Source organism: Perca flavescens, chromosome 4 (assembly GCF_004354835.1).
Source record: "Perca flavescens isolate YP-PL-M2 chromosome 4, PFLA_1.0, whole genome shotgun sequence".
NCBI lineage: Eukaryota > Metazoa > Chordata > Actinopteri > Perciformes > Percidae > Perca > Perca flavescens.
In genome coordinates, this window is record NC_041334.1 from 2614919 (window position 1) to 2633676 (window position 18758).

Sequence of the window (18758 nt, forward strand, 5' to 3'; positions counted from 1 at the left end):
ATGGGACTGCAGGGCCAGGGATCGAACCACCAACCATCCGATTGGCAGGCAACCTACATACCACTGAGCCATGTCCATTTGTTTGTTTCATTCTGGTGCTAACATCACTGAAGCATGTGTCACTCATAAGCTTACCACATATATGCACACAAACATGCAGTTTCTGTAGCTGTGTTTATGCGTCTGTCAGCTGGTATCATGCAAAGAAGACACATGACTCAGAGGAGAGTATGTCACAACATTTAATTCTCCAGAACTGTGAATAACAACAACCGCATGCAGTCTGTTGTCTTTACTGTGCTGTCCTCTTTTTGAGTCTTTATTTCTCTCTCTGTCTGTTTGGGTTTGTCTCGTATTTCTTCTTTGCTTTGTTTGTGTTTTGCAATCACAAGTCTGTCAACATGTCATCAAGTCTTGTTTCCATCAACGTATTTTTATCCGCATTTTAAAGTATCGCATTAGAAAATGTTGATGGAAATGATCAAATTCAAAAAATACGTTTTTAACGCTCGCTTGAGGTGGTTTTTGCCTTTTTCGACAAAAGAGTTAATGTGCAAAATGGGAGATGGAAACAGCTTTGCCGAATAAGTTGTTACGTAGCGAACATGACCATTGGATGGGGGAAGGATCGGGATACGGGTCCCATCAGCACCGTACACTTGTGGCACAAGGTGCGTAGTGGAGTTGCGGTGCGCTATAGCCTGGGCCTCAGCCATGTCAGGTAAAAGACGAATTGGTTCCACAGCTTGAATGGTGTGGCCCTGCACACCGCGTATACACAGCGGTGAACGGTTGCCTCGCTGACACCAAATGTCTCTGACACAACCCTGTGTTCTGCACAGGTGACCAACTTGTCCAATGCTACCTCCCTCCATTAAGCCAAAGATCTTAGCTTCTAAACTCTTTGATTTAGCAAGCAGGTTTGCAATCTACAACCACGCGGAACGTCAACTTGTGACCAAACTACGCTGCGTAGTCTAGTTTTTTTTTATGCAACATTTTAAAAGTTTGCTTAAAATTCCCTTGACAGTTAGATGTCTGTCGCTTTGTTCCTATCACACTCAGATGGTGTCGATCTTTGAGTCGATAATATATTCATATATATTCATACAGTCACATCTTTCTACTAAATACACTCACCACAGACCACAGTTCAACCCAACATGAAATACACCTCACCTCTGTCTCTGTGAGTAATTTTTTGAAATTATTTGAGGAATATAGAGCTGCAAAGATTAATCAATGACTTGATGAGAACTATTACAACCAAGGGCATAACTTTATGTTCAATATTAGGAGGGGGGGTTTGAGATCTCCAACTATCTAGGGAGTTCCCGGGACATGTTATTTATGAAAAAATTGTCAAGAAAAGCAAAAAAAAATTGAAAAAAAGCTCCAAAACTGTGTGGTGTGTGTCATTTTAGTTTGGGTTTTTTCTTCTTCTCTTTCTTTTCTTTTCAGTATTTAAGTTTCTTTCTACTTTAAGTGGAGCATGCATTGGAAAGTGTCCAGATTAAGCCCCTCTGAGGTTGTTTTGCATCTCTCCATCACATCTTTTATTGATTATGTGTATATTAATCTGTAGTGTTTGAACAAGTGTAAACCAATAATCTAAACTATCTAATCTAAAACTAAAGTAGTGGACACAGTCTGCTCCAAATGATTTGAACAACCTTAACCAAACAGGAACAACACAGGATTTTTTTTTCAGAGGTAAGAGAAACAGAATCTGGAGAAAGGAGAAAACTTAGTGTGTTAAAGATAAAAGGAAATGACTACAGATAATAGACTCCATTCATTTAATCACAAACTGCAACAGAGGATGTATTAGGATCTTGAAACATTGGGGGCTTAGCCCAAAGATGCTAAGCTTATCATTAGCAAGCAATCAGTGTTCATGTCCTGGAAGAAGTTAAGGAGAAAACACAAGACTTTCACCCAGGAAACAGGTGTTCATGTCCTGAAGAAGTTAAGGAGAAAACACAAGACTTTCACCCAGGAAACAGGTGTTCATGTCCTGGAAGAAGTTAAGGAGAAAACACAAGACTTTCACCCAGGAAACAGGTGTTCATGTCCTGGAAGAAGTTAAGGAGAAAACACAAGACTTTCACCCAGGAAACAGGTGTTCATGTCCTGAAGACGTTAAGGAGAAAACAAAAGACTTTCACCCAGGAAACAGGTGTTCATGTCCTGAAGAAGTTAAGGAGAAAACACAAGACTTTCACCCAGGAAACAGGTGTTCATGTCCTGAAGAAGTTAAGGAGAAAACACAAGACTTTCACCCAGGAAACAAGTGTTCATGTCCTGAAGAAGTTAAGGAGAAAACACAAGACTTTCACCCAGGAAACAGGTGTTCATGTCCTGAAGAAGTTAAGGAGAAAACACAAGACTTTCACCCAGGAAACAGGTGTTCATGTCCTGAAGAAGTTAAGGAGAAAACACCAGACTTTCACCCAGGAAACAAGTGTTCATGTCCTGAAGAAGTTATGGAGAAAACAAAAGACTTTCACCCAGGAAACAGGTGTTCATGTCCTGAAGAAGTTAAGGAGAAAACACAAGACTTTCACCCAGGAAACAGGTGTTCATGTCCTGAAGAAGTTAAGGAGAAAACACAAGACTTTCACCCAGGAAACAAGTGTTCATGTCCTGAAGAAGTTAAGGAGAAAACACAAGACTTTCACCCAGGAAACAGGTGTTCATGTCCTGAAGAAGTTAAGGAGAAAACACCAGACTTTCACCAAAGGAAAGAAGTGTTCATGTCCTGAAGAAGTTAAGGAGAAAACACAAGACTTTCACCCAGGAAACAGGTGTTCATGTCCTGAAGAAGTTAAGGAGAAAACACCAGACTTTCACCCAGGAAACAAGTGTTCATGTCCTGAAGAAGTTATGGAGAAAACACAAGACTTTCACCCAGGAAACAGGTTTTCATGTCCTGAAGAAGTTAAGGAGAAAACACAAGACTTTCACCCAGGAAACAGGTGTTCATGTCCTGAAGAAGTTAAGGAGAAAACACAAGACTTTCACCCAGGAAACAGGTGTTCATGTCTTGAAGAAGTTAAGGAGAAAACACCAGACTTTCACCAAAGGAAAGAAGTGTTCATGTCCTGAAGAAGTTTAGGAGAAAACACAAGACTTTCACCCAGGAAACAGGTGTTCATGTCCTGAAGAAGTTAAGGAGAAAACACAAGACTTTCACCCAGGAAACAGGTGTTCATGTCCTGAAGAAGTTAAGGAGAAAACACAAGACTTTCACCCAGTAAACAGGTTTTCATGTCCTGAAGAAGTTAAGGAGAAAACACAAGACTTTCACCCAGGAAACAGGTTTTCATGTCCTGAAGAAGTTAAGGAGAAAACACAAGACTTTCACCCAGGAAACAGGTGTTCATGTCCTGAAGAAGTTAAGGAGAAAACACAAGACCTTCACCCAGGAAACAGGTGTTCATGTCCTGAAGAAGTTAAGGAGAAAACACCAGACTTTCACCCAAAAACAAGTGTTCATGTCCTGAAGAAGTTAGGGAGAAAACACAAGACTTTCAACCAGGAAACAGGTGTTCATGTCCTGAAGAAGTTAAGGAGAAAACACAAGACTTTCACCCAGGAAACAGGTGTTCATGTCCTGAAGAAGTTAAGGAGAAAACACAAGACTTTCACCCAGGAAACAGGTGTTCATGTCTTGGAAGTTTTTAAGAGGACCGGTGTAGCACGAACTTGTTTCTAATCTTAACTAGTACAATTGGTGCCTAAACCTCACTGTGGTCGGCGCAGGACAGTCACCTTTTATCTGCTAAACTTAACTGTAAAGACCGGTAAAATTAACTGGCATGTGACGGGTTGGTTTAACTTCTTCATGTGACTGGCCTGAGATCGCCGTAATATCGTACAATATGAACGGCAAACTATAAATTTAGAGTCATGCCACACTATTAGTTTTTCTGGACCTTGGACACATTGGACTTTAGAGACAAGTCAACAAATACGCCTAACTTTTCCAGAGATCTGATTGGCTGCTGGAGTTGTCATCCTGGTTATATGTGAGAGAGCTGGCTGGATTTTATCTCAGTACATTCTGATTATAGTGATCAGTCTGCTGGTCGGGGGACATCTGAACTTCGTGTGAGCGATCACAGATCAAGAGGAATAATCATGGGCCAAGCCCCCTCATACTCAGGAGAAGAATATCACAGTTATTATTTTAGCCTTTATAACGCTGCTTTACAGAATCAACCATGCCTCCTACCAGATGTAGGCATAGATGAGTCTCTGCTGAAATATGCTGGTACCGACTCTAACGCGATGCTGCAGGCTTTCTCTAATGAGATGGTCAACACGGTGCCAGGTTACGTCGGCAGGCTGGGATCCGTTTTGGCTCCGATGACTTCAGTCCCGAATGCTGTTGGACTTGGAGCTTTGGTGATTTCCTTGATCATAGAGATCGCCATCAAGAGCAGCACTCAGCCAACTGATAATACGTACAGCATGTTACGACGTGTGTTTGGGGAAGAGAAAGCTTCGAGTGTCCGAGACACAATGTCTGAGTTTTTTGGGCGGCATCGCATGTTCATGAACAATGACCAACGATTACGGGAGGAAATGAAGAGACTGGAACATCAGCTGAGCAACCATCTCACCATCCTCAGAAACTCTCTGCAGCATGACGGACAGATGAGCAGCCGGGGGTTCAAAATCTGGGTCAACGGAGCCGCCTTCCACGTCCAGATGTTGATCCATGGCGCCCGACTGGATATTCAGACTGGTACACCTGCATCAGACCATGTTAATGCTATTACAGCTGCCATCAATTTGTATTTGCAGAACCTGGAAAATTTGCTGGAGAAATACAAGACTTACAAGATCAATTCTAAAATGTTCACATACCATCCTCCTTCAGGTATCTCTCTAGGTATCGGAGTTATTCCAAGCACATGTACCATGGCAAATAATGAAATTCAAAACTGTCACATAACTTTTGAAAATAAGTACAACCCATGTGGTCATTCAGGCATGGATTTGGCTTATACGAATCTTGTTTACTCAAATTATGAACCGATCAAAGGTTTAAAGAGTTATTTTTTAAATATCAAGAACAACCTCATCTCTCTAATCCATCAACGTGGTTCGTTCACTGTGCCGTCAGCAGCAGGTTAGTTTAGATATTTGAGTTTAAATATCATTAATGAAAATGACACAGTAATGGACAAAAAATAATGTTAAGGAAAACAATTCTAAGATAATTGTTTGTTATTACGGATTTGTGAAATGACCTGATTGAGTGAAAGGGTTTCTCACTAATTCATTGTGTAAGGAAAGATTAACTTAAAGTGTGTTATTAATATTACAATAAGAGTTTTATCAACAACCTATTAACTCTCATCTTGTGATCTACATGGATATTTGATCTGTGTTATGTGTTTTGCTGCACAGTGATGTCATGATGCTCTCCTGACACACCTGCAGGTTACATGTTTAAGACATCAAATACTCTGCTGCTTTGAATGTCTAGCATCTGAAATATTTTAGTCCTGTTTCCTGTTTAAAAAATCTTTAAATTACATCTGCTCCTTCTTCCTCGTTGAAGAAGTCTGAATATTTGAATATGTAAATGTTGTTTATTATAAAAGTGTAAGTGGTGAACACGAGAAGTCTCCTACTTCACTGTAAAGTTTGGTCTTAATGTTTGTGAGCTGCAGGCTTCAGGTTTCAGGTCACAGACCAACACGTTGTTAATCATTGGGGCTGATTTATTGATTTATTGATGTTCTCTTTAATAATAAAGGATCATGTATGTATGTTGGTCTTCTACGTGTATTTAATCTGGCATTAGTAGAACACATTTTGTCATTAACAATAACACAACAGGGATCCATGTTACAAATATTTTATATGACAAATAAGTATTTATAAAAGACTGACATGATGCCTCTGGTATTCTGGAGTTTATTGCCAGTCTCTTCATCGTCTGCAGCAGAAGTATCTTCATCCCGCCTCATTCATACAACTTATATTGACTTATTGTTGAAAAGCAATATGCCTTCAAATAACTAATACTAACTTGATTAACGTTATTGTCTCGTGGCTCCACAATATTAAATGTGTTGCCAGACACTGCAAGACCATGTCAGACACTCCATATATGTAAATATAATAACCCACACTGCATGTCACACTGTATATAAAACCATATTTTTTAATATATATGTATATATATATATATATATATATATATATATATATATATAGCGTCTCAGAACTGTGCACCTTACCCCCCTTTTTTGCACTACTTATTTTATTCCATGTTATATTTATTTTATGTTGGCACTGGAAAGGAGTTGCTTTTAATCTCATTAAATGTTTATAGTGGCAGTCTATTCTATAAATGATTAGAATTGAACTTAAAATAGGACCTGTGTTACGCATAAATTATCTGAAATTAGAAATCCAACATAAGAAACTTTTTTGTTTGTCTTGTCTGCAGCTGAGTTTCTTTGGTCCGCAACAATCCCACTTTTTCATTTTTTATCTGGTGACTGTTCTTGATCAGGACCTGACTTATACTGCTGTGGAGAAGATTCCTTAAAAAACTTTATCAGTACAACATCAACATAATATGAGTTCATTCCATCTACATTTCTGGGCGTTATACACTTTGGACTGTAGAAAAAGGTCAACAAACGCTGATTATGTTGCTTGATGCTGATTATATGTGAGGGACTCCTCCAGATAATCCCAACAGGACTAGGATTGTCCTGCAGTTTACCTCAGCAATTTATATTCATACTCGTCATCTAGCAACAAAACATGTCTGCATAACCCACACAGACTAAGTTGCAAAATTAAAAAAGGCCTGAGCGTTCTTATACAGCAGCAGTCAATGTGGTGCACACAGCAAAAAATAAATGGAATATATAATTATTGAAGGTGCTTTACTATTTGTAGGTCTATGTACAAATGGTTGATGAGAACAGCCTTTGGTCGAGTGTCTCTCCATTTACAGGTGACCCCAATAAATACTTTGAATATGTTTAAGGAAAAATGATTCCAAGAACCTTATAACCCATAATTCAACTTGCATATAGCAACTTAATATGCATTTTATTTTGAAGCATGATTCCAGTGCTGCATCCAGTCAGTTTCAGATGTTTACACACAGACAGCCTGCATACAACAGTACAACAGAGATATACCTTCAGTGGACTACAGAGTGCTGCCATCTTGTGGTATAAATATTAATTAACATGACACAGCAGAGTATCTGCAGCATAGTTACACTGCTATTACAAAGCCTTGACAAACAATGTGAAATGGCAACACATCCTCATGTTGTTCTTAGTCGACGATTTCCTTAGATACGTCATTTTTTACATGCTTTTTCCTGCTCAATGACGCCTTTTCAAAAAAAAGTATGAGTACATCTCCGCTAAACAGTGTTGGGAAGGAAACTTTCAAAACGTATTCCGTTACAGAATACAGAATACATGCCCACAAATGTAATTTGTAACATATTCCGTTACGTTACTCAATCTGAGTAACGTATTCTGCTTGCATTACTTCCACATTGAATTGCATTTTATAAGTGTAGGAATGCGGCAATCACATACAGTCTACTAAATAGGCCTATTATGGTGTGTTCTTCTGTTCCAACTGGTTGAATGTGTACCTAAACAAGCAGATAGATTTTTGTATTTGTAGTCCAGAATTGCATACTACAAAAATCTAACTGCAGTCTAAGCTACCACAAGCTAATTTTAGCTAACGTTAGCTAGCATGTCAAACGGGGCTAGTCAGTCTTTCAACGGCTCTGGGGCTAGTAAATCAGTACGTAGGTGAATGTAAAGTCGCACGTCAACTCTAAAATAGCAAGGTGACCAGTAAAACTACAGCAGACAACCTTTGGCTAATAAAAGAAAAGTACTTTAAGATGCTTCTTCAGGTTGGAGGTGGAGTAATTTTGACGCTGGAAGGAGGTTGGTTACTGGCCATAGATATATACTGAAGAAGTTAAGGAGAAAACACAAGACTTTCACCCAGGAAACAGGTCTTCATGTCCTGAAGAAGTTAAGGAGAAAACACAAGACTTTCACCCAGGAAACAGGTGTTCATGTCCTGAAGAAGTTAAGGAGAAAACACAAGACTTTCCCCCAGGAAACAGGTCTTCATGTCCTGAAGAAGTTAAGGGGAAAACACAAGACTTTCACCCAGGAAACAGGTCTTCATGTCCTGAAGAAGTTAAGGAGAAAACACAAGACTTTCACCCAGGAAACAGGTCTTCATGTCCTGAAGATGTTAAGGAGAAAACACAAGACTTTCCCCCAGGAAACAGGTCTTCATGTCCTGAAGAAGTTAAGGAGAAAACACAAGACTTTCACCCAGGAAACAGGTATTCTTGTCCTGAAGAACTTAAGGAGAAAACACAAGACTTTCACCCAGGAAACAGGTGTTCATGTCCTGAAGAACTTAAGGAGAAAACACAAGACTTTCACCCAGGAAACAGGTGTTCATGTCCTGAAGAAGTTAAGGAGAAAACACAAGACTTTCACCCAGGAAACAGGTGTTCATGTCCTGAAGAAGTTAAGGAGAAAACACAAGACTTTCACCCAGGAAACAGGTGTTCATGTCCTGAAGAACTTAAGGAGAAAACACAAGACTTTCACCCAGGAAACAGGTGTTCATGTCCTGAAGAAGTTAAGGAGAAAACACAAGACATCATATGAACCAGTTCTTAAGAATGCATTGACTGACAATGACCAACGATTACGGGAGGAAATAAGGAACAGGAGCTGAGCAACCATCTCACCATCCTCAGAAACTCTCTGCTGCTTCACGGACAGATGAGCAGCCGAGGGTTCAAAATCTGGGTCAACGGAGCCGCCTTCCACGTCCAGATGTTGATCCATGAGGCTCGGCTGGATATTCAGACTGGTACACCTGCATCAGACTATGGTAATGCTATCAAAATTACATCTATTTGTACTATCGGAAATTCTGAGACAAAATGTGTAATAACAAAAGAAGCAGTTGCTGGTCTGTACAGCTGTAACTGGACTGTCAAGACGATTGAGCATTATGTGAATCATGTTGTCTCAAATTATGAGCGGATCAAAGGTTTAAAGAGTTATTTTTTAAATATCAAGAACAACCTCAACTCTCTAATCCATCAACGTGGTTCATTCACTGTGCCGTCAGCAGCAGGTTAGTTTAGATATTTGGGTTTAAATATCACTAATGAACATGACACAGTTATGGACAAAAAATTATGTTAAGGAAAACTGTGCAAGATAATTTTTTGTTATTACGGATTTGTGAAGTGACCTGATTGAGTGAAAGGGTTTCTCACTAATTCATTGTGTAAAAGATCAACTTAAAGATTGAATATTACAATAGAAGTTTCATCAACAACATATTTACTCTCATCTTATGATCTACATGTACATTTGATCTGTTCTATGTTTTGCTGAACAGTGATGTCATGATGCTCTCCTGACACACCTGCAGGTTACATGTTTAAGACATCAAATACTCTGCTGCTTTGAAGGATGTTTTGTCTTCTTTAAAAAAGTCCAGTTACCTGTTTAAATTCTTTAAATTCCATCTGCTCCTTCTTCCTCGTTGAAGAAGTCTGAATCTTTGAATATGTAAATGTTGTTTATTATAAAAGTGTAAGTGGTGAACACGAGAAGTCTCCTACTTCACTGTAAAGTTTGGTCTTAATGTTTGTGAGCTGCAGGCTTCAGGTTTCAGGTCACAGACCAACACGTTGTTAATCATTGGGGCTGATTTATTGATTTATTGTTCTCTTTAACAATAAAGGATCATGTATATATGTTGGTCTTCTACATGTATTTAATCTGGCATTAGTAGAACACATTTTGTGGTTAACAATAACACAACAGGGATCCATGTTACAAATATATTTTATATGACAAATAAGTATTTATAAAAGACTGACATGATGTCTCTGGTATTCTGGAGTTTATTGCCAGTCTCTTCATCGTCTGCAGCAGAAGTATCTTCATCCCGCCTCATTCATACAACTTGTATTGATTTATTATTGAGAGACAATATGCCTTTAACGTTATCATCATTATATTAACCATTATATTAAATGTGTTGCCAGACACTGCAAGACCATGTCAGACAGTCCACATAAGTCCATATAATATAATAACCCACACTGCATGTCACAATGTAGAGAAAACCATATTTTTTTTAAATATATAAATATATGTATATAGTGTCTCAGAACTGTGCACCTTACTCCCCTTTTTTGCACTACTTGTTTTATCCATGTTGTTATATTTATTTTATGTTGGAACTGGAAAGGAGTTGCTTTTAATCTCATTAAAAGTGTATAGTGACAATAAAAGACAGTCTACTCTATAAATGATTAGAATTGAAGTTAAAATAGGACCTGTGTTACGCATAAATTATCTGAAATTAGGAATCCAACATAAGAAACTTTTTTTTTGTCTTGTCTGCAGCTGAGTTTCTTTGGTCCGCAACAATCCCATTTTTTCATTTTTTATCTGGTGACTGTTCTTGATCAGGACCTGAAGTATACTGCTGTGGAGAAGATTACTTACAGTTTTTTTGGATAGCTTACACACTAAAGTTAAAAGTAGTACACTATTAGCAAAACCTTACACTCAAGAAGCAAAACATCAGCCCATATTTGCACAACTATAAGCACATTGTCAACCTCACACTTGTTGCAAAACTCTACACACAGTGATTTGCAAAACACTAAACACACTTAACATACATTACACACAAAAATCTATCATGAAGTCACTTCCTCGCAATACCAAAGCACTGACTGTCAAATTACCGCACCGTCCAACCAATTGGTTCAACACAGTCATCAGGTGTGCAAACACATGTTTGCTTAATTGTAGACACAGGTGTGTAAGCACTATAAAAAGCAGCAGGTGAGTTCATCGGTTTTCAAGCACAATGGAAAGAGTCAGAGAAAGAGTAAGACGGGGAGGAGAACGAGGAGAACGAGGAGGAGGAAGAAGGGGAGGAAGAAGGGGAGGAAGAAGGGGAAAAAGAGGAATCAACAGAGGAGGAATCAACAGAGGAAGAGGAAGAGATGGAGGCCATGCTGGAGGTAGAGGTAGAGGTAGAGGAAGAGGAAGAGGAAGAGGAAGACAAGAAGGTGCTCAAAGAGGACCGAATCTGACAAATGAGATCCGCGCAACACTGGTTGACCACGTTGTCAACCACGGCCTGACGCTGAGGGAGGCTGGACTGCGAGTACCGCCAAATCTAAGCCGATACACAGTGGCGAGTGTGACATCTTGACTGGAAAATATCAAACACATCTGCACGGTTTCAGTAACTGCTTACAGTACTGTATTCTATGCACTATCAGCACTTCTGTTACATTTTCCTGTGAAATTACTGTACTATTGTATACTGGTTTTTTTTCTACATAGGATTGAGGGTCAGGAACGACAAGGGGGAAGGCCTCCTATGTTCACAGAACAGCAAGAGAGGGAGATAGTAAACATGGTTTTGGCCAACAATGCTATAACACTCAATCAGCTCCAAACTAACATTGTCAATGACCACGCCAGTTTCAACAATATCCATCAGGTCTCAACATCAGCACTGGCACGCATCCTAAAAAAAAAACATATTCAAATGAAGCAAATTTATCGAGTGCCTTTCGAGCGCAATTCCGACAGGGTGAAACGACTGTGGCATGATTATGCAGAGGTATGTATTCACTTTAGCAGTATGATCTTGCATACTGTCTCATAATCTTTTACTGTACTGTAATATGTATACTACATCTACACTGAACTACACAATTTTGCCTGACACTGTTCTTCAGAGAGTTTTATGAATGGATGGAGAGGAGATCCAGCATGAGTTCATTTACGTAGATGAGGCTGGGTTCAACCTGACGAGAGCACGAAGGAGGGGAAGAAACATCATTGGCCACAGGGCTATAGTCGATGTCCCAGGGCAACGTGGGGGTAATATCACACTCTGTGCAGCCATTACACAGAATAACAGCAGCAAATCAAATCGATCATATGCAATACATTGTTGTCTGGGACAATGTGTCTTTCCACCGCTCTGCTCTGGTTCAGAACTGGTTTCAGCAACATCCACATTTCACCGTCCTATATCTTCCACCATACTCTCCATTCCTCAACCCTATAGAAGAGTTTTTCTCGGCATGGCGGTGGAAGGTATATGATCTCCGTCTCCAGGCTGAGGTAGCCCTCATCCAAGCCATGGAGGAGGCCTGGGACCAGATGGAGGTAGCAGCAATGCAAGGATGGATTCGTCATTCAAGACGTTTCTTTTCAAGGTGTCTTGCTAATGACAACATTGCCTGCGATGTTGATGAAATTCTCTGGCCAGATCCAGCTAGGTGAAGAGACAATGTCTAGTTTTGTTGTGTTTGTTTTTTTTACAGTAAACTTACAGTACAATACCTAAAGTGACATTTTGTTACAGTATTATGAATATCCATGTCAACATTTTGGGCGTGTTGAGAAATAAATGAGTTTCTTCAGTCAGCACCATTGGTCTTGTGTAGTGTTTGGTGAATAGTAGAAGTAGAAGTGCTAAAAGTGTTTTAGGTTTATCACAGAAGAGTGTAACTCGTGCAAACAGAGTATAGTAATGTGAAACGTGTGTGTTTCATATGGTAACAAAGTGTGGTTTTTAAACAAAAGTGTATAGTTTTTACAAGAGTGTTTAATTATGCAAAGGATCTGTAGTGTTTTGCTAATTGGGTGTGTGGTTGTGCTAATTGTGTGTAGTGTTTTGAAAACACGGGCCCTGTTTTGAAAATCGTGCTTAACCAAAAAAACTGTAATATGTACAACACCAACATACTATGAGCTCATTCCATCTACATTTCTGGGACTTAAACACATTGGACTTTAGAGAAAGGTAAACAAACCCACCCAACTTACCAGAGTCCTGATTGGTTGTTACTTGATGCTGATTATATGTGAGGGACTCCTCCAGAGGACTAGGATTGTCCTACAGTTTACCTCAGTGATTTACAGTCGTACTAGTCATCTAGCCACAAAACATTTCTGCATAACCCACACAGACTGAGTTGCAAAATTAAAAAAGGCTGCCGATATTACATCACTTGTTATCAGCTCTAAGTCAAGCTGCAATGAGCAGCTGTTAATAAGATTAGACGACAAAATGTAAGCGCCATGTGGCGCCGACAGTTAAGTAAGCCCTGAGCCCATATAGCAAAATATTATATAGAAATAAATGCTAATTAAAGGTGCTCTACTTTCCGTAGCTCTATTTACAAATGGTTCATGAGAACATCCTGTGGTCGAGTGTCTCTCCATTTACAGGTGACCCCAATAAATGCTTTGAACATGTTTAAGGAAAAGTAAAAATGATTCCAGTAACCTTATAACCCATAATTCAACTTGTATACAGCAACTTAATTTTCTTTTGAAGCGTGATTCCAGTGCTGCATCCAGTCAGTTTCAGATGTTTACACACAGACAGCCTGCATGTTACACTGTCAGTACAACAGAGATATACCTTCAGTGGACTACAGAGTGCTGCCATCTTGTGGTATAAATATTAATTTTCATGACACAGCAGAGCATCTGCAGCAGAACGGTTACACTGGTATTACATACCTTGACAAACACTGTGAAATGGCAACACATCCTCATGTTGTTCTTAGTCGACTCAGATTTTCTTAGATAAGTCATTTTTTAAATGTCTTTTCCTGCTCAATGACTTATTTAAAAAAAATAAGTACATCTCCAGTAAACACAGGACTTAATGTATTGTTTTTGGATGATTCTTTGTGGAGGAACTCAGTTTTACAGATCTGTCGATTAAATCAACTAATTGATTGCTCAACGGTTTGTCAGGTTGTTGTAAATTGCTTCTTTAAAAGACCAATTGCGATCTTCCAGCAAAAAATTTCGAAAAAGTTGTCATCTGTGACTTTTAAGATCTCTTTTTACAAGTCAACAAGTGAAACTGCAACACATAAGAAAGCATAAAGTGACTAATCGACTAAAGACATTCAGTCGATTAGTCACTTCTTTATGCTTTTACATGCTGAATGACACAAGGTTTAAAGTGATGCTTTATCATGATTCTTTGTGCAGATCAGTTAATTAAATCAACTAATCGATTAGTAGACAAAATCATCATGAGTGATAGTCGACTAAGAATTTCCTAAACGACAGAATAGGTCGATTGGCACAACTCGTTCTCAGTTCCCAAACTCGTAAAATACAGACGTTTGGGCAGTGGCTGCCCTTCAGCGTGTGTGTAGAACGCACCGGGGAGAGCAGCAGCTACACAGCGTTTGAAGATGTATTAATCCGATATTCATTTGTAATTAGAAAATTATTATTATTCTCACATTATTTTGGACCGTTATTATCACCTTATCTGTGTCTAAAACTCTGGATCAGCTAGAGGAGATCAACTCATCAACTCTCAAGAAGCTTTAAGACACGTACATCTTATAATGCCAGGGAATTCCCTGTAGACTATAGATATATTGAGATTATAGCCAGTTTAAATATGTGTGTTGCTCAGTGCAGTTCTGTATATGTTCATTAGATACTCGCATATGTTCACTCGATAGGTCCGTTACATTAGGAGTAAATGTCTGTTGACGCTAAAGGCTACAGAACAGAAGGAGTCTCAGTACTGGACCAGAACAGAACATGTCAGCTGCTGAAAAGTGGGTCAGAAACCCATATATTAGAAGCTGTTATAACTGAACAGAAGGGAGAGGGAGGTGTGAATTGTTTATCTGACTGGCTGAAGAAAAAAAAAAAAAACAGAGACGAGAGAGGAGCAACCAGGAAAGAGTGAGGAGGAATATGAGCACTTATTGAGAGAAGAAAAAAGGGAAGGGGTGCTAAAGGACAGAAGCGTTAGCAGCAAAGGAAAGCTATGTTAATCTGTGGTTCCCAACCTTTTTGGTCTGAGGTTCCTCCATAGCCCTATCAGGTGAACTCACATAGCCCTCCATTCACAACGTATTCTCTGAATGTAAAACTGTTTAATATTTAAAAGTGGATATTGTTTTTTGTGCTAACTAGTACAACCGATAAATATTAAATCTGTTAACTAACTTTTTCAACATTTAGCTAACTGTTTTAACCGTTAGCTAAGTATTTCAACAGTTAGCACACTATATTAACCGTTAGCAAAGTATTTCAACAGTTAGCTAAATATTTTAACTGTTTTTCAATAGTTAGCTAACTTTTTCAATAGCTAACTATTTTAACTGTTAGCTAAATATTCTAACTGTTAGCTAACTATTTTAACCAATAGCTAAATATTCTAACTGTTAGCTAACTATTTTAACTGTTAGCTAAATACTTTAACTGGTAGCTAACTATTTAAGCGTTAGCTAACTATTTTACTGTTAACTATTTAAGCCTTAGGTAACTATTTCAACCTCAAAGCAAATTTTAACAGTTTCTCCATTAATTTAGATAATAATTCAAACTGTTTAGCCATTACTTTTGAGTAGTTATTTCTACCATTTATTCGTTACTTTTAGCTAAACTTCTGTGCTCGCTTGCTAACTAGTTTTCACTCACTCTTACAACTGCAACAACTCCTAGATAACTGCAACACGGAATATTCAGGTGTTACAGTTGACTTCATGTTAATCTGGATATATTCTTCCAATTTCTGCGTATCTTGAGTTTTTGAGGAAGGAGAGGCTTGGTCCAATGAAGATTTAACAAAAAGATTCAATAATGAAATGGCGTGGAACAGGATTTTACGCTGCAGCGGACTGAAAAGATGCTTCTCCCTTGTGGATTCACATTTTACAGTCCCTAACAACCCTCCGCTTGTTCCCTATATTCTCCTGGACATGTGGGTGTCAATTATTTTCAAGCTACAGGAATAAAAAAATGTTGTTTTAATCTAGTCTGCACGCCATCAGGGGTTGGCTGCAAGACAGATAGACAAAAGGTTTCTTCCTGCCGTGTGACAAAGAGATTCCGCCTACATGCTAAGTGACAGACATGATCTAATTAGTACTATAAACTGCAGAGTACATTGTGAATACATCAAAACATTAAAGTACATTGATATCAAAGATCAGCATTGTTTTAACTGTTTTAAACTCAACACAATCAAATCAGGACAGTCTCCTGGCAACACAGATGAGCTAACGTTTGTGACCACATTGTTTTAAAACCAAGGATGAGGGGAAACAGAAGAGAGACAAAGACATTAAGAAATGCGTGAAAAGTCTTGCAACCGCTTTATTGAGCTGGCAGATGACGATGAATGCAAAGTGGTAATGAAGTGTTGCGGAGGTGGACAGCAAGAGAAGGAGGAGGTGGAGAGTGCAGGGAAGGAGAGCTGAGCATCAGAGCGGAGAGGATTTATGATTAGTAAGAGCAAGAGATAGATCTGTGGGACTATTGGCTGCCTGCTCTTCTCAGATGGTGTTTATTCACACATTGTGAGTGAGAGTGAGCAGGTAGGATTGTGGGTAAAGACTATGGTTGGCGCAGAGACAGTTTGGAACCGAGACGCCCTAACTTAAGCCCAGTCCATAGCAAAGATCCGTGACGAGACAAACAGTTTTTGAACGTCGCAGGGAAAAGTTGCAGCGGTCTGAACCAGTCCGTCTCAGCTCGACTCAAACCAGCTCATGGTGTCTCAGCTGATCGAGTCTCCAGGGGCTGGTTTTAGAATGTGTTGAATATTAACAATTCAAGTTACAATGTGCTCATTGCATGAGAGCTGTGTGCAGTCTCTGGGCCTTATTTTGGACATTCCCAACAAACGTAAGCGACGTCTCCTGTTTCAGCAGCCAATAGAGAAGTCAGCTGGTGGAGTCTCCAGAGGCTGGTTTTACAACATAAGAGATGTCTCCTGTTTCAACAGCAAAATAAAATTATCCATAATCCACTTTATTTCTACGTTAAAAACTGTCGGTGGAAATGGCATGAAAAATGTATTTTGCTGCTAGAAAAACCAACGTCTGGGAGCATTTTTTTGGGGAGGACAGTCTCCTGGCAACATGGATAAGCAAAGATTTGTGACCGCAGTAAAAAAAAAAAAATATTAGTCTAAATATGTCTTTAAGCTGTTTAAATATCTAAAGTTAGCAAAACTAAATATTCTTATTTTCACTCCTCTGCTCCTCTCCATCTCCTGTCTTATACTCCTCTTTTCTGCTGCATTCATTTTCCTTTTCTACTCTTATCTGCTTCTTTTTGTATCTATCAACATAAGAAATACTATAATGTAAGAGCCTGTCACCAGGTGGAAAGAAAACTGCCTTGGAATGACGCAAACAGCGACTGCTAACTCCTCTGAGACATTTCTGCTTCTACAGTGCTGAAACTCTTGGAAAAAAAGATTTGATTACATTGGTTGAGACTGTCAGAGCGCTAGTCAACAGGCTCTCATTGAATTGATTTCCTGCTTCAGCAGCTATTTTAAAGTAAAAGTGCATGTGGTACATGAATTATGAATTTCTTCTCCCTATATGCCTATTTTTCTCACTTTTTAGGAAGTCTGGATCAGTGTTTCTCAAATGGGGGTATGTGTACCCCTAGGGGTACTTTGGAGGACTGCAGGGGGTACGTGACATTTTTTGCAAAATGTTTTTCAGTTCCAAGGCTGTAGTTACTTAAGTTACTTAAGTTAAGTTTGTTGCTCTTTTGAAGCTTTTGACGCTGTTTTTGTCGTTTGTCTTCTTGCCTTTCTTCCTTACTTTTTTCTACTGTCTTTTTTACTTCAAAGTTTTTGTCACTTTTTTCGAAGTTTGTCGCTTTTTGAAAAAAAATTTCAAAGTTTTTGTTACTATTTTCGATCTATTCTTGCCTTACTTCCTTCTTTCTACTGTCTTTTTCCAAGATTTTGTCTCCTTTTTCCATCAGCATTTAAATGTTTTCCAGGCCCAAGGCTGTTGTTTAGTAAATCTATCGCTGACATCGCTGTATTCTTCCTCTTTATATAGAATTTTTTTTGACCAAAAGTTAGTTGCGCTGGTCAGGGGGTACATGGCTTAAAAAAAAGTGCTCAAAGGGGGAACATTATTCAAAAAGGTTGAGAACCACTGGTCTAGATGGACGGAATTTAATTTTCAAGATAATCGCCGGCACATGTATGTATCTTTATTACTTAAATAAACTATTTGGAATGATTTCTTCTGCCTGAATGAGTTGTGCTTCGAGAAAGGAAACTTTTTTTGTAGCAGATTTTATTTGCTAAGCTCGGGAGAGAAGATAAAATACTTCCATTCCATTTTTTTTCCATTCCATTTTTGTTCTTTCAATTCACTTTGGGAAGGAACGTGTTGAATCTGCCAGTTGGAAACAGGAGGATACTTTTGCCACCTGCCACCTGACCACGCCCACTTCACCTTGTGTTTTTAGGCCTTGTCATGATTTGCTGTCACTTTGCTAACCTGTGCACTGCTGACTGGATTCCTTTGTTTGTGCCATGAGCCATGTGCAAAGATTGTTTGTTCAGATTATCTATTAAAGCCTGTGCAGTTCTCCTTTGTTCATTTGTACAATTTGTTTCATTTATGTGTTGATTGACCACTGTCTAATTGTAATATGTCTTTGTTATCCCTTTATGCAGCACACAAACATGAATGCAATGAATCAAAATCACCTTGAAGGATGAGAACATAACATACCACTGGTGTTGCATCAAACCCTGCCTTCTCCCTAATCTTATTCATCACTCCATATCCCTATAACCCTCACTCCACCCGAACCATTTCACATCACCCTACAGTTCCT